General features: G+C 42.1%; 1 protein-coding gene and 1 long non-coding RNA gene across 8 annotated transcripts in view; both read right to left on the reverse strand.

Annotated features, from left to right (window-relative positions):
• LOC122556572 overlaps positions 1 to 11,553 on the reverse strand; it is a 38,819-nt gene extending 27,266 nt beyond the window's left edge. For both annotated transcript variants that reach the window (XR_006313572.1, XR_006313577.1), the window contains exon 1: positions 11,448 to 11,553. This is a non-coding gene — a long non-coding RNA (uncharacterized LOC122556572). The remainder of the gene's footprint in view (positions 1 to 11,447) is intronic.
• LOC122556549 (polypeptide N-acetylgalactosaminyltransferase-like 6) overlaps positions 1 to 23,729 on the reverse strand; it is a 533,679-nt gene that overhangs the window by 201,430 nt on the left and 308,520 nt on the right. The gene's annotated exons all lie outside the window — the stretch shown is intronic.

The following is a 23,729-nucleotide window of genomic DNA, read 5'->3' on the forward strand; positions in this document are numbered from 1 at the left end:
ACCTTGCCTTTCTGACATGCCTTCTCTATTTCCCGGTACATGTTGCGCCCCTGGTCCTGACCACTGTTAGGAGGTCTGTACATAACTCCCATTATGGTTTTTTTGCCTTTGTGGTTCCTCAATTCCACTCACACAGACTCCACATCATCCGACGCTATGTTATTCAGTGCCATAGATTTAATTTTGTTCTTAACTAACAAGGCAACCCCGCCCCCTCTGCCCACCTCCCTGTCTTTTCGATAAGTTGAAAATCCTTGGATGTTTAACTGCCAGTCCTGACCCCCTGCAACCACATCTCTGTGATGCCTACCACATCATAATCATTCACGATGATCTGTGCCATTAGTTCATCTGTGCCATGAGTTGTTACGAATGCTACGAGCATTCAGGTAAAGTGCCTTAATGCTAACTTTCTTATCATTAGAGATATTGGAAGTCATAAGATGTCCTAAGTTATCCTTCCTTTTTGCTGCATTTCCAGTTTGCTTCAAGTTTAAATCCGCCTGCACACATGCTATCCTGTCTTCAGTAAATATCACCAACGATCTACCCTGGTCCATCCATGTTGACGCTACAGTCAAGACAGCACACCAATACCTCTACTTCTTCAGAAGGCTAAGGAAGTTTGGCTTGTCTTCAATGTCTTTTACCAATTTTTATAGACACACCATTTTTATAGAAAGCATCCTATCTGGATGCATCACAGCTTGGTATGGCAACAGCTCTGTCCAAGACTGCAAACAATTACAAACAGTTGTGTACGCAGCCCAGTCCATCACATAGAGTCAATTGTTGGGAGACTGGTCTATCTACATTTTCCCTGCCTCAGGAAAGCAGCCAACATCATCAAAGACCCCTCCCACCCCAGTCACATTCTCTTCCACCTTCTTCCGTCGAGCAGAACATACAAAACTTTGAAAGCATGTACCAATAGGTTTAGGAACAGCTTCTCCCCCTTTGTTATCAGACTGTCATATCTAAGAAGTGATCTTTGTCTGCACCTTCTTTGTGGCTTTAACGCTATACTCTGCATTCTGTTCTATTACCTTGATGTACTTATGTAAGGTATGATTCGTTGGATAGCACACAAAACAAAACTTTTCACTGTATCGCTGTGCATGTGACAATAATAAATCAAATCAAATTAGCCTGTGCCTCCACATTACCAGCTCAGTGACATCTTGGCCTCACCACTTCTTTCCTTCCTGTTCTCCATATAACCCTGGACTCTGAAGTAGTTTAAAAATCTGTGCCAGCCCTGAATATATTTCCATGATTCCCCCCCCACCACTACCTGGAGCAAAAGCAATGACAAGAGTCACATTTCTCTGAGTGTTTTTCTAGTGATTTTACTGGATGGTGAATTGTCTCCTTCAGCAAGTAGTGTGGTTTGGGTGGTGTATCTGATGGAATTAGTGAGGAGCAGGGGTTTCTGTGTAAAGGTTAAGGTTAATTGGCTGATTTCTTATTGCTATTTTCTTCGCTGCATTTACTGTTATATTTCTGTTATTGCACAGATTAAATTTAAGTGGGTCATAAATTTACATGACTTGCTACTGTTTCTTACCATCCTGTACTATCAAACGTCTGAAAATCACTCTCAGTGGATAGTAATGAATAAATCTACATCTTTTCCTCACCTTACTAGCTTGCTGTACGGCTGTCACAAAGATAATATTTGGCTCGTCAAGAGAAACAGCTTTCTCTTGTGCGGACGTCGAGCACAAGGTTGACTGCTGTCCCTCAGTTGTTCCTCCACCCTGGCAGTCTGGGGGCTGTTGTATAGCAGTGGCCATGGCAATTGGCTGATAGCACCAAGCAGAGTGCATGATGGGCCGAACATCCTGTTAAAACTGAATGTGGTAACCTCAGTACTTTCGCCAGCAGCGTGTGAGACACCCAACAAGAATCCAAAAATTCAGGCTGATACTGAAGGAAAAATGCCCCGTTTCTGTCCAGCTCTCCAAGTTGCCTCAACATACCCATAAACCTGACCTCATTTAAAACTCTACTTCTTCTATTGCTGGATCAGAATACCAACATACTACGGACACTTTAGCCCTTAATTTTAAAATGTGCTTTCATTTTTTGAAATGCTACAGAAATAAAATAAATCCAGGTGTAAATTCTGCATCTGCCTGGCAAACATTCTGCATGGGACCATTAGAATGTAACAGCTAAAGTACGAAAGGAATTTCAAACAGACAGTGTTGTGATTACAAAGATAATGAATGGCTGATCAATCCCATCAAAAAGCAACTCATCTCCTATTGATAATGCTGCAGAACACAGATTTTGTTTTTGTGTATTGTTCCTTTGAAGAAAACACAAAGCTGCAATGAGAACTATATTATTGGCAGCCACATCTTCGGCTCCCAGAATGCTAATGTTTGGAACATCCCCAACCCATGAAAACTTTTCCATTCTCTGCCTCTCCTTCTTTTAAGGATGTGTTCCCCATTCTAATATCTCTTTCTGTAGCTCAGTATCAAATTATGGTTGGCAATGCTCCTATGAAGTCCAGGTATGTTTTACGATGCTGTGGAAGCTATTTAAATTCTGATGAATTTGGTGGCAAATTAATGCATTGAACAAAGAGTGAGGGTCATAATTCAACTCAGTCCTTCTCCCTCTCAGATGGGCGTAAAGATCTTATTACATTACTTCACAGATGAGGAGGGGCATTTTCTCTCTGTGGCCTCCCCATACCTATCCCTCATCCAAAATCACTGAAACAAAATGCAAGCACACGAGGCAGGAGCAGAAACAGCCACACAATCCTTTCAGTCTGCTCTGATATTCAAAAGTTGGAGTCATAGAGTCAAAGACCATGGAAAGAAACCCTTTGTCCACACCAAGCACAATCCCAATCTAAACTAGTCCCACCTGCTTGCGCTTGGCTCATGTCCCTTCAGATGTTTCCTATTCATGAACTGATCCAAATGTCTTTTAGACGTTGTGACTGTACTTGCATCCACCACTTTCTCTGGAAGTTCATTCCACACACGAGCCACTCTGTGTAAAAATGTGCCCACACACGAGCCACTCCCCCAACCATAGGGAAAAGACCCTTGTCATTCACCTTATCCATGCCACTCATGATTTTATAAACCTCAATAAGACCACCCATCAACCTCTAACGTTGTCATGAAAAATATCCCAGTCTTTCCAGCCTAATGTTCTCTCTCAAACTCTCCATTCCCAGCAACATTCTGGTAAATATATTCTGAACGTTCTCCACTTTAATAATATCCTTCCTGTAACAGGGCAACCAGAACTGGACACGGTACTCCAAAAGAGGTCTCACCAACATCCTGTACAACCTCAACATGATGTCCCTACTCCTATACTCAATGGTCTGAGCAATGAAGGAGAGCATGTTAAACATCTTCTTAACCACCCTGTTCACCTGTGATGCAAATTTCAAAGAATTGTGTACCTGAACCCCTAGGTCTCTTGTCTGACAACACAACCCAGGTCCCTACCATTAATTGTATAAGTTCTGTCCTTGTTTGTATTACCAAAATGTAAGGGTTCACGTTTATCCAAATTAAACTCTGCCTGCCACTCCTCAGCCCATTGACCCAATTGATCAAGGTCTCTTTGTAATCTTAGATAACCTTCTTCACTGAGCACTATAGCACCAATTTTGGTGTCATCCACAAACTTATTAACCACGCCTTCTATATTCTCATCCAAATCATTGATGATGGCTGATTTGATTACTACACATCTAACACAATGCCATTTCAGCCTCTTGATTATCAAGAATCTATCTATCCCTGACTTAAAAATAGAGATGTCTCGATTCTCTGAAGCTCATGAGTGGGGAGTATTTTGTTTGATTAATCGAATTCCAGATAATCGAGTGTCGGATAACATAGTTTAGCTGAGCATCGGGACCTTGCGATAATCCGATATTCGGATATGCGAATGCCAGATGATCGAGGTTGCTCTGTACTGATGAATTGCCCTGTGTGCCAGCGGTGCTAGGATCTGAAGCGATTACAAAGGGATGAAAGGTATATTGTTGTATTTGCTCACAACACCAAGATACGTTGGAAGGTGAGTTCTGAAGAGAACACAAGGAAGACACAAAAAGACATTGACAGATTAAGAAAGTGAAAAGGATGTGGCAAAAAGAATGCAATGTGTAAAAATGCGAAATTGTCCACTTTCACAAGAAGAATTAACAAGAGACATAATTTTCCCAATGGTGAGAGATTGCTAAGCTCTGTCTCATGTGTGAATCACAAGAAGTTAGTTTACAGGTACAGCTAGTTATTAGGAGAGCTAGTGAAATGTTATCAATTATTGTGAGGAGAATTGAATAAAAGAAATAGGAAGGTTATTGCTTCAAATAAACAGAACACTGGTGAGACCTCATCTGAAGTGTAGTGCACAGTATTGACCACCTTACTTAAGGAAGGATATAAATGCATTTGAATAATTCAGAAATGGTTTTTGAGACTTATAACTGGAATGGGCAGGTTGTTTTATGAGTAAAGGTCAGTCAGGCCAGGTCCATATCCTCTGGAGTTTGGGAAACTAACTAATGACTTGATTCAAACATATAAATTCCTGAGGGGTCTTGACAGGATGGATGTGCAGTGGACATTTTCTTCTCCAGAAAAATCTAGAATTAGGGGTCACATCAACAGTCGCCTATTGCAAACAGAGATGAGGGAAAACAAAGTTTCTCTCGGAGGGTCACAGGTATTTGGAACTCTTTTCCTGAAAAGGTGTAGCAGAGTCTTTGAATAGCATTAAAAAAAAAAGTCAACAGATTGTTGTCAAATGAGGGATTGAGGAATTATTGGAGGTAGGTAGCAACGTGGATTTGACACTCCAGTCAGATTAACAATGATCTTCTAGAATGATGGAGCAGGCACGAGGGGCTGAGTGGCCTAGTCCTTTTCTGGATCTTTAGGTTCATTGCCTTTCTAAGAAAAGAGTCCCATAGGCTCACAGTCCTCTGTGACAAAAAGGAAATTTCCTTATTTCTGACTTAAATGATCTGATTATGCGCAAATATGGGATCTTGCTGTGTGTAAATTGACAGCTGCACCTACTCCCCTATAAGAGTGCCTGATACATGAAAAATGACTTAATTGGTTGTAAGCCAGGATAACAGAAGGTGCTACATAAATGCAAGTTCTTCCTTCTTCAATCTTTCTGAGCAGAATGGTTTCAGTTTGGTAGGATTTGGATGCCAAGGAGCTGCTAGGGTTATCTTGACCTAGATTAGATTACCTACAGTATGGAAACAGGCCCTTCAGCCCACCAAGTCCACACTGACTCTCCGAAGAGTAACCCACCCAGACCCATTCCCCCACCCTATATTCATCCCTGACTAACACACCTGACACCATGGGCAATTTAGCATGGCCAATTCAGCTGACCTGCACATCTTTGTATTGTGGGAGGAAACCCACGCAGACATGGGGAGAATGGGCAAACTCCACTCAGACAGTCACCCGAGGCTGGAATCGAACCTGGGTCCCTAGTGCAGTAAGGCAGCAGTGCTAACCACTGAACCACCCTGCCACCCTTAAGCTATTGAACTGATGTTCAGAACTCAAAAAAGGATGGAAAATCCCAATCCAGCAAACAGGTCTTGAGATGATTAATATGAGTGCTACAATCGTCTGTGCAAGTTTGTTCTTTACTTCACGTCCCATTCATCAAAAGAGGAAACCAGCCATCTATTCATTTACAAGTATATTTAATTTACATTAGTATTCCACAGAGTACACAGCAGGCTTTCAGATCAGTCTGTCTGCACAGAATTCGCAGAATCTCTGCAGTATGGTAGCAGGCCATTCAGCCCATTGAGTCCACACCAAAGAGCATCCAATCCAGACCAACTTCCTTCCCTACTCCATCCTTGTAACCCTGCATTTCCCAAGGCCAATCCAGCTAACCTGCACTTCTTTGGTCTGTGGAATGCAACTCACACAGACAAGGGGAGAATGTGCAAACTCCAAATAGGCTTAAGAAAGAGGTGAGGGGCAATATTTTCTCACAGAGAGTAGTTTGTGTGTGGAATGAACTTCCAGAGGAAGTGGTGGTATGGGTAGTTATAACATTAAAAAGATAGTACACAAATAAGAAAGATTTGGAGGGATATGGGCCAAGCCCAGGCAGGTGGGATTGGTTTAGTTTTGGGATTATGCGGCATGATCTGGTTGGACTGAAGGGCTGTTTCTGTGCTGTATGATACTATGACAGTCACTTAAGGGTGGGATCAAACCTGGGTCCCTGCCGCTGTGAGGGAGCAGAGTGCTAACCACTGAGCCACTCTGCTGCCCACAGTGACAGGGAAGCTGTTATAAGAATTATGAGAATTTTGGATAGAGGAGGTAAAGAGTTTCCACTCACAGGAGGGTCTTCATAATTGGATAACACAGATTGAAGATCATTCAGAAAAAAAAAAAATCGAGAGACAAGGAATATTTTTCTACATAGCAAGCTTCAATAATCTGGAACTGCTGGTGGAAGCAAATTCAACATTAACTTGCAAAGTGCAATTGACAACTTGCATAATGAGCCATGGAATTGGATTATCTGGTAGTTGTTTCACAGAGCCAGAACTCCCAGCATAGGCTGAATGGATTCCTCCTGATCAACAGGATTCCAAGGCTGTGTAAAATTAGATGATCGATAAATTTTAACAATCAATTGCATGGGATTGAGTCAACAGTAGAAACCACTGCAGAAAGAGGCCATTGGGTCCATCAAGCCTGCACCAATCCTCTGAAGAGCATCCCACCTCATCCCCATATTTCCCATGGCTAATCCACCTAGCCAGCACATTCCTTGGTACTACGATGCAATTTAGCACGGCCAATCCACTTGGCCTGCATATCTTTGGAAATCCCACAGACACAGGGAGAATGTGCAAACTCCACACAGAGCAGTCACTCAAGGCTAGAATCAGACTCAAGTCCTTTGCGCTGTGAGGTAATAATGCTAACCACTGTGCCATCCCAGTGGGGAAAAGAGATACACATGAATGATATTCAGGTTATCACATCTCTGTTAGGTTTCAAGAATTCAGTCAGTTGACGTTTTGCCTGCGCAGAGATGTGCAGCCAATTGTAAGTCATGGGACAAATAAAGTGATTGGATCTGGGGGCAATATTATTGTGTGGTTGTCTTGTTTAAGACAAGAGCTTCTTTTTGTTAGAACAACAATCTGCCCAAGCACATGTTGGCAGTGGCTGGCATCACATGCCATGTGTTCACATTTACATATTCCCATTAACCCTTTACACTACACAAAATTAATAAAAACACATCAACAGCCACCACAAGTGTTTGTCCTGGTGCAACTATTCTCCAAATTCATGGAAATGGAAGGACTTTTAAACGATATTCTTGGACTGTCAGGAAATGCAGTGGCTGATTTGATGCAGAGTCAGGTATGCATGGAGCAGCAAGATACAGAAACTCCACTGCCTTTCTGTTGGTAATGGCTACAACAGTGTTTGACATCCCTCTGTGAGGGCAGAACATGTCTCAGTTTGAACACTCACACCAACAGGTTCAGGAACAGCTTCTTCCCTGCTGTTATTAAACTGATGAATGGACTCTTGTTCTTCAAACAATGGTGATCTTGCTTTGTGCATCTCCTGTCTAGTGTAACCTTGTATATTCTACTGTCTGTCTAAACCACCCTATGATTTCTGTGTCCTTGTTTGCTATGACCTGCCTGTACTGCTCGCAAAACAAAACTTTTCACTCTACCTAGGTACACGCGACTATAATAAATCAAAGCTTAATCCTCACTCAAAAGACTGTGCTACCTCTGGTGGCCACTGGGAGTGCCAGTCTCTTATTTGGTGTCAAGGTTTTGAATTGGGGTTGACCTCTGGTTTCTTTGTCTCAGGAAGTAAGACAGGAGGGCACTAATCCAATAGTTTCTCAATTTCTGGATGCCAACAGAGTTGCTGTAAAGTTGTAATATTCTGGGGGCGCTGGCTAGTGGGATGGTTGTGGAGTTTGGGTTTTATATTCCCAGTTTTATTTTTCTATATTGCCATGTTTATCTGCTACACTCTTGATCATGTTTGGTTCACTCAAACAAAGAAGGCAGTGACTCCCATTAAATTATTACAGCGACTTTCACTTTGATCAGCTATGAATCTAGCCCTGGATAGAAGTCTCACAGTTACGTTTTCATAGCTGACGGAAGCATTCATTAGCTAGCAATTTCCCAGGTAGAATTATACAGCACTGAATCTTCATAGAGCAGAAAGTGACAGGAAATTTTAAATTAATTTACTGCAAGATTCCGGAATGAATACACTATATAATATACAGAAATAAAAATGGATGCTCTTCAATTACACTTCAGCTCAGACAGTTTTTATTGTCATCACAGATCAAGCTCACAAAAAGTACAGAATAGGCAAGATTGGATTCCTCTTAATTTGGCACTGTGGATAACACTCTAGGTCGAAGTGAGAAGCAGCTTGCATTTCGATACAACATTTCATGACCTCAGGATGCCACAATGTGCTCTACAATCAATGAAGTACTTCAGAAAATGTAGGTGCTGTTGTGAATGCAGGGAACTATCAATTGAAATACTTCAACCTGGCACAAACAGCAATTACAATTGAATCCAGATAATGTATCCGGGTTGTGTTGTTTGGGTGTTATTTATTGATGCAGGACACTGGAGAAAAGGTGCTCAAAAAGAGTGTGGATTGGGATTGTTTGCATCAACTGCAAGGGCAGAAAAGTTCTCAGCTCGATAGTTCAGCAGAAAGGCCGCACCCTGGACAGTTGAATATCTGCCCAGATTATGCACTGATAATTCTGGAATGGGGCTTGAACCCCATGACTCAGAGATGAGAGAGCACTAATGGAGCCAATGATGTCACGGATATGTCCAAAGTTAAAATTCACACAACACCAAGTTATATTTGGAAGCACTAGCTTTCAGATCACTGCTCCTTCACCAGGTGATTGATGTGCTCTGAAAGCTAGTGCTTCCAAAAAAACTGTTGGACTATAATCTGGTGTTATGTGGTTTTTAACTTTGTACACCCAAATCTTAGTCAAAGCATCAAAGGGATGGCAGAGCAACCGATCATTTCCCTTCATGACTATTTAGAGTATTTCGCTGGTGCAGAGACACTGCATTTGCACACACATATCATTGTTTCAATCATGGTTAATTATTTTAACTGCACTAAATTGATTTAATGATAATCTCTTTCACAGAGGTTTATGAGACTGTGCATCTTACTTCCAGGGTTAGTGGTCAAGCCAGAAATTATGTCAGCACTGAAGCTAGGTTTGAACTAGTAATTGAGGAATAGGGATAGAAGTAACCATATATTATTAAGCTGGAGAGAGTTCAGAAGCGATTCATTGGAATGTTGCCAGGAATAAAGGGTTTAAGTTATGGAGAGAGATAGATAGACTAAGTTTTTTAACTGGAGCATGAGAGGTTGAGGGAGAGACCTGATAGAGGTTTATAAAATCATGAGGGGCATGGATAAGGTGAATGGCAGATGTCTTTTCCCAAAGGTGGGGGAATTCAAGATGAGGGGGCACATTTCTAAGGTGAGAGGAGAAAGATTGAAGACATGAGGAGACAATTTGTTTCCACAGAGTGGGTCGGGCGTGGAACAAAGTTCCAGAGGAAGTTTGAATGCAGATATAGTTAAAACATTTAACAGACATTTGGATAAGAAATGTTTGGAGGGATATGGGCCATGCGCAAGCAGGTGGGACTAGTTTAGTTTGGGATTATGGTCGGCATGGACTGGTTGGACTGAAGAGTCTGTTTCTGTGTCATAAGACTCCAGGACTCTGCAACCCTCTAAAGATGTTTCGGATTATTTGTTCACATGGAGAATAAATACCTAACACTCTATTTCAGTCCTCGATCATTTCTATAGGTTTCAGTATGTGAAATACTAAAATTCCGTCAACAGACTGTTACAAATCTAGTGCTCTTTGAAGACATGTGTTGGTCACTTAATTATTGAAATAAACTGAAGTCTATGGAAGGTTGAAATTGAGAGGTCATGGGGGGGTAACAGAAAACTGAAGTCTGGGGCGAAGTGAGGCCCAGGTTAGGATTTCAATCACCGAGGCACAAGGAGGGAGGCATAAATTTACACTGTCAACTTTGTGAGCTGAAATTAAAACGACACCATTTAATTTCTTGAAATAACTTGAAACGTAGATAATTAAATTTCCACAACAGATTAAAAAGCATGTTGCATACTTTACTGGAATAAGCACACATGCCCTCTCCCATTCTTTTCATTAACTTGTGCATCTCACTGTACAGGATTTTAGTCTGGTTAATCCTCTTGTTGATATGACTCTGCTAGCTGTCTCCTGCCACTATGAACTCTGTCGGTTTGCTAAGGAAATGAATTCGATGATATTAAATTGCCTTGCATCAAAAGTTCTGACCTTCTGATCAATATCAGATTAATAGTGCTCTCAGTTGAGATCACATGTGGGTTTCCACAGGAAGTTTCCAGTTTCCACTTATTCACACAATAATTGCACTTTTTGGGAATTCTTAGAGATCTTACTGGAACCAGGGAATTTGGAATATACTCCAAGTGATTCTTCCTCGTTTACTGGTTATCAAGATAGGTTGCTCATGTTTAATTATAAAGTTTGCCGAGTCTTATTAAATTTTGAGCAAAGTCTCCTTCATCTCAATTTATACTCATGCGAAATGTGTTTGGCACGGGGCAAGAGCAAAAAGAAAACTCTACTCAAATCAGAGAATTGTTAAAGCTCAGAAAGATGACATTCATAGAAATATAGAAAATAGGAGCAGGAGCAGGCCTGTTGCCCCTTTGAGCCTGTTCCACCATTCAATATGATCATGGCTAATCTTCCAACTCCTATTTTCTCCCCATATCCTTTGATCCCTTTAATTCTAAGAATTATATCTATATTGTTCTTGAAAATATTCAATGATTCGGCCTCACCACTCTCTGGGTGAAGAAGTTTCTCCCCATCTCTGTACTCAGTAGCCTATCCTTGACAGTTAAACTATGACCCTTGGTCTGGGTTCTCTGATCATTGGGAACGCCCATCCTGCCTTTACCCTGTCAAGTCTTGTTACAATTTTATAGTTTCGATGAGATTCCCCCACTTCTTCACTCTTCTAAACATAGTCCTAACTGATTCAGTCTCTTTTCCTACGTCAGTCCCGGCATTCCAGGAATCAATTTTCATTGCAATCCCTCCATAGGCCGAACATCCTTCCTCAGATTGCTCCTTCTTTGAACTAAGTGGCTCACTAACCCATTTCAGGGGACAGTTAAGAATCAACCATATTGCTGTGAGTCTGCTCTCCCTAAAGTACATCGGTGAACCAGATGGGCTTTTACAAGCAATGATAGTTTCACGGTCATCCATTTCTGAGACTTCCAGATTTTAGAAATTTTCTAACCAACCTGTTCATAGGTGTCGTTACATATTTCTGGAGCTGGTAGGACTTGAACCCAGGCTCCTGGATCAGAGGTAAGGATACTGTAACTGCATCACAAAAGCCCTCCTAAATCCAAATTGTATTAAATGAATTTAAGTTTCATCAGCTGTGGTGGTGGTGGGATTTGAACCCGTGCTCCCAGATCATTAAACTAGGCCTCTAGTGCACCTGTCCAGAGTCACAATCTCTTTCATTCCCATGGGCCAATGAGCAACCAGCCCTCTCAACCACCCAAGGGAGGCAAAATCTCAGCCTCCAACAAGCAATCTGTGAGCCCAGACCTCATTCTAGATTTGAGATGAAGTCAGTAATTGCCAGATTATTAATTTTGGGGTGTGAGTGTGTGTGTGAATGTGAGTGTGAGCGTGTGTGTTTTTCCTCTCCATCAAGCAAGTTTGCTTTTAAGTCTAGCTTCGTTAGCTGCTGATTCACCATTGCCATTCTCAAATCACAAATTAATTGGACTGCAGCCTGTATCAAAGCTCATCTTCAAAGATGTTCACATAATATGATTCAGCTGATGTATTACAATGGAGACCCATTCACATTCAAATGAGGGTTGCTGCAAAGACAACATTTCAGAACAGTGCAAGATCTTCTTAATTAAGAAAGCTATTTTAACTCAATGAATACAGAAAGTACTAGTCATTTCTGGGAATATATTTCATTGTAATAGATACCTTTCCATAACTGTCTATTCATCTACAATGAATGACCAAGAATCAACACTGTAAGAAAGGTCATGGAGCTTTTATTGCCAACAACATAAAGTAACAAGTTGCATTTATGTAGCTCCTTTAACATAGTATAATGTCCCAATGCAGAGATACTAGAAAATTGCATACAACTTAAGGAATCTAGTGGAACAGAAAGACACTGGAGTTCAGGCGCATGGTTCTCTGAAAGTGGAGTCACAGGTAGACAGGGCAGTGAAGAAGGCTTTTGACACATTGGCATTCATCGAGTATAGAAGTTGGGAAGTTATCTTGAAGTTTTAGATTAGATTAGATTACATTACATTACAGTGTGGAAACAGGCCCGTTGGCCCAACAAGTCCACACCGACCCGCCGAAGCGCAACCCACCCATACCCCTACATTTTACCCCTTACCTAATACTGCGGGCAATTTGGCATGGCCAATTCACCTGACCTGCACTTCTTTGGACTGTGGGAGGAAACCGGAGCACCCGGAGGAAACCCACGCAGACACGGGGAGAATGTGCAAACTCCACACAGTCAGTCTGCCTGAGGCAGGAATTGAACCCAGGTCTCTGGCGCTGTGAGGCAGCAGTGCTAACCGTGTGCCACCGTGCCGCCCAGGACATTGGTGAGGCCGCACTTCGAGTATTGTGTACAGTTTTAGTCACCTTGCTTCAGGAAGGTTGTTATTAAACTGGAAAGAGTACAGAAGAAATTTCCAAGAATGTTGCCAGGACTCAACAGTCTATGAGTTATAAAGAGAATTTGGACAAACTAGGACTTTTTCTTTAGAGCATAGGAGACTGAGGAGGGATCTTATAGGATTATGAGAGGTATGGACATGGTGAATGCACTTAGTTTTTTTTTCCCCAGGATTGGGGAATCAAGGACTAGAGGGCATCATTTAAGGTTAGAGGGAAAAGGATAAAAGGGAACCCGAGAGGCAACTTTTTTTTTTACACAGAGGGTGAAATGCACTTGGACTGAGCTACCAGCGGAAGTGGTTGAGGCGGGTACATTAAGAACATTAGAAAAGGCATTTGGACAAATACATGGGATAGGAAAGGATTAGAAGGATATGGGCTAAGTACAGGGAAATGGCATTAGCATGAATGGACATTTTGGTCGGCATGGACCAGTTTGGTCTGAAGGGCCAGTCTCCATGCTATAGGACTCAATGACTCTATAACTAACAGGAACATACAAGATAAGGAACATACAGATAAGGAATAGCCACTCAAGCCTGATCTAGCATTCAATAAGATCATGGCTGATATGAGTGTAATCTCAAATCCACATTTCTGCTTCCTGATAAACTTTCAACCACATAATATTATAAAAACCTAACAATATAACACAAATGAAAACAATATCATCCTTTGAGAGTCCTGAACATCAGTCTGCTAGCTCAAGATAGCCCCAAGAATTACTTGGCAACAAAATCCTATCAAACTGAAACCATTCATAGAATAGATTATCATAGATTCACTACAGTGCGGAAACAGGCTATTCAGCCCAACAAGTCCATATCGACCTTCCAAAGGAGAGTATCCCACCCAGACCCATTTCCCTAACTTACACATCCTTGAACACCGTGGGCAATTTAGCATGGCCAATCCGCCTAACCTGCACATCTTTGGACTGTGGGAAGAAACCCATACAAACACAAAGAGAATGGGCAAACTCCACACAGACAGTCGCCCAAGGCTGGAATCAAACCTGGGTCCCTAGCGCTGTGAGGAAGCAGTGCTAACCACTGAGCCACCGAGCCACATTCTGTTAAGAAATATTGAAGAAAGAGGAGCCTCTATTGGAGTAACACCTGGTTGTGCCAAAATGCCTGGCAATATAAATGTTCATGTATTGGACGCTCTTAAGGTGCAGCTATCAATTCAAACACAGCAAGATCCCAAAAACAGCAATTTGACAATTACCAAATCATTTAAGTCGGGAAGAAGGAAAAACTTCTTTCTCTCTCACAGAGGGCCATAAGTTTTTTGAAATTCTTTACCTGAAGAGACAATTGAAGTTTACATACTACAAGTCAGGGGCAGGTCATGGCCATTGAGTCTGCTCGACCTTCCATCATGACCAAAGCAGTAAGCTCATATCCACATTCCTGCCCATCCTGATAACCTTTCAAGCATGTAATATAAAAATAACCTAACTGTATAATAATAAAAATCATCTTTAATTAAAATGTATACAATTCTAAGAGGCTGAAGGAGAGTGAACAGGAAGACCCACTTTCCCTCATCTGAAGGCTCCATTAGTAGGCACACAGATTTCGATTAACAGTTCATAGAATCATAGAAACTCCTACAGTGTGGATACAGGCCATTTGGCCCATCTAATCCACACCAATCCTCCAAAAAGCATCTCACTCAGACCGACCCTCTACCCTATCTCTGTAAGCCCACATTTCCCATGGTCAACCCACATAGCCTGCACATCCCATTTAGCATGGCCAATCCACCTCATTGGGCGATCTGGAGGAGTTTCAAGGAGAATTTGTCTCAGCTAGTGGATGAGAGGAAAGTAGGAGATTCAGAACTCTTGCCTGAAAATATGGTATGGGCAGAAACCTTATGTTTGAAAAGAACTTGGATATTGACAGAATTACCTTACCCACAAAACTATGGACCATGGGCAGGTGAGAGGAACTAGGTTGGATGGCTACTGTTGGTCAGCACAGACATGATGTGTTGGATGGCTCTGTCAGTTTATTTTCTAATTCAACATGGAACTGTTTTGTCGAGTCATACGGCATGGAAACAGACCCTTCGGTCCAACTCATCCTTGTCAATCAGGCATCTCAATCTGACCTAGTTCCACTTTCCAAAATTGGGCCCATATCCCTCTAAACCCTTTCTATTCATACACTCATCCTTCTAAATGCTGTAATTGTAGCAGCCTCCACCACTTCCTCTGACAACTTGTTCCATACATGCACCACCGTCTGCGTGGAAATGTCCTCCCTTATGTCCTTCTTAAATCATTCCCCTCTCACCTTAAACCTATGCCCACTAGCTTTGGACTGCTACACCCTGGGAAAAAGATCTTGGCTATCACCCTAACTGTGTACTTCATGATTTTATAAATCTCTAAAGGTCACCCCTTGGTCTCTGATGCTCGAGGGAAAATAGCCCCAGCCCAATTCAAGCTCTCCCTGCAGCTCATACCTTCCAGTCCTGTCAACAAGTCTTGTAAATCTTTTCTGCATCCTCTCAAATTTAACAATATTCTTCCGACAGAACGATGACCAGAATTATATGCAGCATTCTAAAAGTGCCCTCACCAATGCCCTGTACAGCTGCAACAGGACAGTCCCAACTCCTGTACTCAATGTTCTGATCAGTGAAGGCAAGCATACCAAACACCTTCTTCACTTCCCTGTTGATCTGTGACACACTTTCGAGGAACTATGAACCTGCACCCCTCGATATTGTTGTTTGACAATACTTCTCAGAAGAAGGGCTTATGTCCGAAACGTCGATTCTCCTGTTCCTTGGATGCTGCCTGACCTGCTGTGCTTTTCCAGCAACACATTTTTCAGCTCTGATCTCCAGCATCTGCAGTCCTCACTTTCTCCTAATACTTCTCAGAACTCCACCATTAAGTGTATAAGTCCTGCCTTGCGTTGCTTCACCAAAAATACAACACCTCACATTTCCCTGAATTAAACTCTATCAGCCATTGGCCCATCTGATCAAGGTCCTATTGTACTCTGAGATAATCTTCTTCACTGTCCACTCCACCATCTATTTTGTTGTCATCTGCAAACATACTAAGCATGCCTCCTATATTCCCACCTAAATCATTTATATAAATGACAAAAAGCAGTGGACCAAGCACTATTCCTTGTGGAACACAGCTGGTGACAGACTTTCAGTTGAACAAGCAACCCTCTCCCAACAGCCTCTGTCTCCTACTTTCAAGCAAATTTTGTATCCAATTGAGTGGGTCTCCCGGATCCCATGTATCTAAGCTTACCAACCAGTCTCTATGTGGAATATGCCTTTTTGAAATACGTATAGAAACACCTACTGCTCTGCCTTCATCAATCTTCGCTGTTACCTCTTTAAAAATCTCAATCAAGTTTGTGAGACATGATATCCCACGCACCATGTTGACTATCTCTAATCAGTCTTTGCCTTTCCAAATGCACGCAAATCCTGTCCCTCAGAATCCTTTCCAACAACTCACCCACCACTGATGTAAGGCTCACTGATCTATAATTCCCTGGCTTTTCCTTATGGCTTTTCTTAAATAATGATACCAGATTAAGCAACTTCCAGATTTCCGGCACCTCACTGATGGCTGTTGATGATACCCATATCACCTTTGACTCTCCAGAGGATATATACCTAGCCTGTCTAGCCTTTCCTTATAAGGCAACCTGCTCATCCCAGGGTTGAGGCCAGTAAACCTGTCTGAAATGCATTAACATCCTTCTCTATATATGGTGATGAGTACTGTATGCAGTTCTGCCAGTGCCCTATATAACTGGGGCATTACCTCCCTATCCTTACATTCAATTCCACCTCGCAATAAACCATAAAATACACCAGTTTGCCACAAAAAGACACAACCGTCTCTCCCTTGTAGCCTGACACATGGAAGAGAAAAAAACACCACTTCGACTGCGACAACACATCTATCCTGGGACAGGCTAAGCAAAGACATGCCAGATAATTCCTAGAGGCCTGGCACTCCAACCACAATGCCATAAACAAACAGATAGATCGAGATACCATCTATCAACCCCTCAGAAAACGAACAGGAAATGACATCACGACAAACCCCAGGAACCCCATCCAGGACAAACATATAAATAGAAAGCAGGAGACAAAAGCTTTGCTTCACTTGGAGGTCGTCACTGATGATGTTACCTAGCCAGGTAATGAAACGTCTGGATATCAAACCTACAGCTCAGCGAGCAAACATACACCCTAAAACGTAACATTCTCTGAGTTTTGCTGATTACCGAGTTGATGACATGGGAATCAAATGAACCTCCATGAGCTGTGAACTCAATGACAGCACTCGCCTGCAAATTAGAGTCAGGACGTGAAGTGTAACTCCTTCTCTGTATTGTCTCAAATGAACACCCATACCTACCCAACACCGTTTCTTATTTATTCACGTGTGGGATGTGGGCATCACTGCCTGGCAACATTTATTGCACGTAGCTAGTTGTCCTTCAAGTGGTATTCGTAACCTGCTTTGTTGAACTGGTCCAGTCTGGTAGACCCACAATGCCTTTAGGGAGGGAAATTCCAGGTTTTGAACAGCGATATTATTCCAAGTCAGGGTAGTGAGCGGCTTGGAGGGGAACTTGCAGGTAGTAGCATTCCCATGTAAATGCTGCCCTTGTCCTAGATGGAAATGTTGGAAGTCTGAGGAACTATGGTGAATTTCTGCAGTGCATCCTGTAGGTAGTACACGGTGCTGCGACTGAGCATCAGTGGTGGAGGGAGTGGATGCTTGTGGACGTGGTACCAATCAACTAAGCTGCTTTGTCCTGGATGGTGTCAAGCTTCTTGAATATTGTCAGAGCCACCAGCACACTCCTGACATGTGCCTCGTAGATGGGTGGCCAGGCTTTGGTGAATCAGGAAGTGAGTTACTAGCCGCATATCCCTAGCTTGACCTGCTCTTGTAGCCATTGTATTTATTTGGAGAGTCCAGTTGAGTTTCTGGTCAACATTAACCCCACGGATGTTGATATTGGGGGAATTATATGATAAGAACACCAGTGAATCTCATGGGCAGTGCTTAGGGCTGGTCACTGCCTGGGATTTGTGTGGTTTGAATACTGCTTCAATCTTCCTGTAGATTTCTAACCAAATGGAAAACATCTTATGCCACTACTTCGTGAAACCTTTTATCAAATCTCAGCTTTCTCCTCTTTGGAGAAAAACAGTCCCAGCTTCTCCAATCTATCCTAAACTGAACTTCCTCATCCCTGGAACCATTCTCAAAAGCTTCGTTTACATACTTTTCAATGCTTACACATCATTCATATAGTGCAATACGCAAAACCATACACAATACTTCAGTTGAGGCTGAATTAATGCTTCATACAGGTTTAGTATAGCTTTCCTCTTGTCCTCAATGCCTCCAATAATTAAGTGCAAGTTGTCTGCTTTATTAACTACACTCTCTACTTTTCCTGCTACCTCTAAAGACTTATGCACATCGACACCCAGGCATCTCTGCTCCAGTAGCTGTATCATTTATTTTATGCTGTCTCTCGTTGCTCTTTTCACCCCACCACACCACCTTACACTTCTCATCGAATTTCATCAGCCATGAGAGAACTATGGTAAAGCTGGGAGAGAGGGCATGCAGATGGTCATTCTCAAACTCCACACACATTGACAGAAAAGGATTGAGAGCCAGGACTGTCTGGCATCTGTTGTGAGCTCCACAATCCCACTTTTTGATCTTGATGGATAACATTTCCGGAATGGATACATGTCACGGCTTTCAATATCCGGTAATGAATAATAGCGAATGTGAATATTCTTCAGCAGATTTTCCTTCCTTATTGCAATGTGCAAATCAGTGTCCATATAAACATCAATAAATATTTACTGTTACATTCATATAAATGGTACTATTGAGAATGGAGTGAACGGAGATCTGGAGCACAGGGGGAAAAAAAACTTTGAAATGTTGAAAATATTTGACTGACCTGGTAGCATCTGAACAGAAAACTGAGGAATTAAGTTGGGTTGTTAAGAGGTTGATTGACAGCAATGCATACTTACACCTCATTAAAAATATTCTTAAATTGGAACAACGAGACGTCATTTTGTGTGCCGTGTTTAATGAGCAATTAATGGTCAATGTATCCCAGAGGGAAAAGCAAAACAGTTTAGGAAAAAAAAGACCATAATAATTGGAAATTAATTGTGCTGGAGAACTGCTCTAAGCTGTGCAAAACAAGTATGCGTCACTTGCAAATTTAGCTGGTTTTTCCTTCAAATTGCAAAGGAAATAGAAATGGTGCCATTTTTAAAACTGTTACAGCAAAATTTGGACACTCCCACAATTCCTTCTTTTTGGATTCACTGTACAATGTAGCAGTCCCCATAGGGCTGCCCTCCTGTTTGAGAGAAAGGTGACTGGAGGGGAGTTGAACCTGAGGTCACCAAACCTCAGGAAAGGTGTGAGGTCAAGAAGGCAGGAATTGAAAACCACCTGATGAAGGAGCAGCGCTCTGAAAGCCTGTGTTTCCAAATGAACCTGTTGGATTATAACCAGGTGCTGTGTGAGCTTTAACTTTGGAATTGAGTTGGTGTAGGAATTGAGCCAATGCTGTTGGCAATAGAATCTGGCCAACTGAGCTAACCAACATCAGCTTCCTGCCTCCTTGCATGATGCACCCATGTTTAACAGTGAAAGCCATTTGCTTTCCCAGTGTCTTTCCGACACATTCTACCCCATTATCTCAGTTCCTCTCTCCATTGGTGCTGCCTGACGAAATATTTCCAACACTGGCATCATTTTTAAAACATTTATTTAAGGCCTGGTGTGAGCAATCATTTTCAACATTAGTGTGGTGCTGGAAAAGCACAGCAGGTCAGGCAGCATCTGAGCAGCAGGAAAATCGACGTTTAGGGCAAAAGCCCTTCATCAGGAATGAGCTCCTCACTCAGGCACCACTCTAATCTTGACTCTGATCTCTCGCTTTCGCCTGAGCAATAATTTTGCCATCTTTAGAAGTACCTTCCCACTGAAATAGCACTGAAAGTTATGAAGGATCCTTTTTGTAAACATTCTAGTTCATTGGGTAAGCAAACAATTTGTGTGTTATAACATTCAGGGTGCAGTCATTTCCAAGGTATTGTTATTTTGGCTGTTCCAAAAAAAAATTGCTATGTGCAACTGTGTCTAGAAAAGGGGGGGGAAGAGAGGGTGCTGATTGCAAGGTTTTTAAATAGGCCGCTCCTAACAGTTTGTGTGTCACGAAAGAGATGTTGAAAGATTAAAGTGATTTGGAGAAAGAGAGAGAGATGTTGACACTATGACAGGAGTGTAACAATTAGCTGTAGGACAAGGAAAACAGCTTAGCTATGCAGATTCTGGCACAAATGACAAAAGAGTTGAAAAATACTTTGCAGCAATTGTCATGGTAAAAGATACTGAGAGCATTCCAAATATTACTGAGTAATTAAGAAATTAACTGGGGAGGAAATAAATACAATAACTATCATTAGAGAAAATTTTGTAAGGAAACTAACAGGCTGATCGATCTCCTGAGCCTGAGAGATTGCATCTGAAGATTTTAACTTTGCTACAGAGTGTTATGGACTAGACTAAACCCTCTGAAACTATTCAGAAGCTGGTCGAAGCTGGTATTAAGTTTTCTTACTTTAAAGATTAAATGCAATGTGTGGAATTCCAGATGCAATTCAGTCGGTCAAACTACAGGTCTACGATCCTTGATCTGAAATGCTCAGGACCAGCTGTTTTCGGAATTCGGAATTTTTCGGTTTTCAGAATAAGTGACAGTTTACTGGTGGAATTTTTAAAAATCTTACCAGAGGAGCAGACTTCTAAGTCAGAGAGTGCTTGGCCACTCTCCCCCCACGTCACATCTGAGTGACATGCATTGAGTGGGTGTCGACTTGGGGGTGTTCACATAGAAACCCTGGGCCTATCGGTGCTTGGCCACGCCCACCCCATCGCATCTGAGTGATACGCATCACGTGAGTGTCAACTTGGGTTAACTGTTTGCTCCGACCTATCACCCTCACCTTGACCTCTTTCCACCTATCACATTTCCAACGCCCCTCCTCCAAGTCCCTCCTCCCTACCTTTTATCTTCTCCTGCTGAACACTCTCTGCTCATTCCTGAAGAAGGGCCTGTGCCCGAAACGTCGAATCTCCTGTTCCCTGGATGCTGCCTGACCTGCTGTGCTGTTCCAGCAATAAAGTTTCAACTTTGATCTCCAGCACCTGCAGACCTCACTTTCTCCTTAACTGTTTGCTCGCCAAACAACCTTGTTAATGAGAAAAAAAAACTTCACAAAAAACCTTTGGATTTCGGAACTTTTCAGTTTTTGGGTGTTCGGATAAAGTATCTTCTATTTGTACTGGATTTAAAGCAAAGCACACTTCAATCATCTATGATAGTTCAAAAACAATGAAAGAAAGGAATTGGAATAACAACTTAATTGGAAAACTTAACAAAATGATAGATACACTAACTATTACTAATTAACTGTTCCAATGTAGTAGCATCCCATAAACACACCCTTTAGATTAGATTAGATTACTTACAGTGTGGAAACAGGTCCTTCAGCCCAACAAGTCCACACTGAGCCCCCGAAGCACAACCCACCCAGACCCATTCCCCTACAGTTACCCCTTCACCTAACACTACGGGCAATTTAGCATGGCCAATTCACCTAACCTGCACATTTTTGGACTGTGGGAGAAAACTGGAGCACCCGGAGGAAACCCACGCAGACACGGGGAGAACGTGCAAACTCCACACAGTCAGTCGCCTGAGGTGGGAATTCAACCTGGGTCTCTTGCACTTTGAGGCAGTAGTGCTAACCACTGTGCCACCGTGCCAACAAGTTCATAAAACAGATGCTCTCACATATGACTTGCACAGCCCAGGAGGAAAAACATCTAATTTCCACCCAAATGGATTCAAACATATTCTCCGTAGAAGCTATACCATCTCTGATCACCGCCCTGATGTCGTCCTTGAACACGACCTCCCTTACTCCATATGTGTCCTTCCGAATAGTCTGATATCCCTGGATATTTAACTCCCAGTTGTGACCGTCCTGTAACCATGTCTCCACAATGGCTACTAAATCATATTCATTTGGGATGATTTGTGATGTTAACTCATCGACCTGGTTACGAATGCTGTGAGCATTCAAGTAAAGTGCCCTTATCCTAGTTTTTGTACCCTCTTTTTATGAATTCCAACTTCTGCAATAATAATATCTCCTGAGTTATCCTTCCTTTTATTTCTTTCATAGTCAGCCTTGTAGTTAAACTCTCCTGCACACATGCTAACCTGCTGCTTCCTTTCTATTTATCATCATACTCCTTGTCATTTTCCCCTTCCCTTTCTCCCAACTCATTCGTTTCAAGTCCGAGTGACTATCCTATTTATCTTTTACACTAGAACACTGGTTCTAGATCAGTTCAGGTGGAGACCGTCCCATCAGTATGATCCCTCCTGTTCCAAAACTGATGCCAATGCCTCATTAAATGAAATCCTTTTTTCCCACTCCCTTAGCCACACGTTTACTTCCCTAATTTTCTTATCCCTAAGCCAATTCTCATGTGACTTGGGTAGTAATTCAGAGATTATAACCCTTCAGGACCTGTTCCTTAATTTCATTCCTAGTGTTTGATAATCCCCAAACAGGTCCTCCATCCTAGCCTTGCTGACATTGTTTGTCCCAACGTGGACCACAACAACTGGATGCTTGCCCTCCTGCTCCGATATCCTTTCAGACCGATCAGAGATGTCCTGCACCCTGGCATCTGGCAATAAAGTACTGTGCATAAGGCTACTTAATTAAGTAAAGTCCATGGTGTTGGGTAGTACATTAGCAAAGATAGAAGATTGGCTAACTAATGGGAGACAGAGGTTAGGGATGAAGGCTCCATTTTCAATGTGCAATCTGTGTTGGACCAGGCCAAATATCCCCAAAATATATGAAGAAGATTGCCCAGATCCTATTTCTTTCTTATTTTACAGGCAAGTACCATCGTTGCATTGCAGATACAATTTGATTGGTCAAACTAACAGATTTGAAGCAAAACACACTTTATTCATACACTATACTTAAAAGACAACACAAGAATTAATAACTTAATGCTATTGGAAAACTTAACAAAATAATAAATTGTTTTACTGCTAAACAGTAACTGTTCCAATAGAGTAACATCCCATAACCACACCCTTGACAAAGGCAAGTTCAGAAAAACAGATTATTTCACATGCAATTGTACCAGCAGGAAGAGAAAGCCCAGCTGTTAGTTGTGAGAGAGAGAGTGAGAGGAAAAATAGCTTCCAAACCCAGCTTCAAGACCCTAGTGACTGCTACTGAGAAACTAAAACTGAATATCCTGGTTCTGTGGGAGCTTGACCCCACCCATTCAGGCTGCTTCTATTGTTCTAACTTTTGCAAACAAAAACCCAGAGTGTCACAAGCTGTTTATATTATGGGATTTCAATAGACAGCTCATTGCCTCTGTCTTAAAATCTCTCTTCAAACAAAAAACAGTCAAAGTACACCTCTTAAAGCCATAGTCCTGTCACATCTGCAACTAGTGGAGTGTCACAGAGATCACAGCTGTATTTGCCTTTCCTTTTCTACGTGGAAATGCTTGCAGAACCAGCAGCAGTCACTACTGAGTTCTATCGTTGGAGAAGCCAAGTCAGTCAGATTGGAAAACAGCTCTTGAGGTTATGTCTCTCTCGTGACCGAAGAAAGGACGTCTGACTCAAAGGCTGTACGTGCTGCCCCATTCAGGACTGACTTATCTTGCAGGAGAGCTG

This window comes from Chiloscyllium plagiosum, chromosome 2, assembly GCF_004010195.1.
Source record: "Chiloscyllium plagiosum isolate BGI_BamShark_2017 chromosome 2, ASM401019v2, whole genome shotgun sequence".
Taxonomy (NCBI): Eukaryota; Metazoa; Chordata; class Chondrichthyes; order Orectolobiformes; family Hemiscylliidae; genus Chiloscyllium; species Chiloscyllium plagiosum.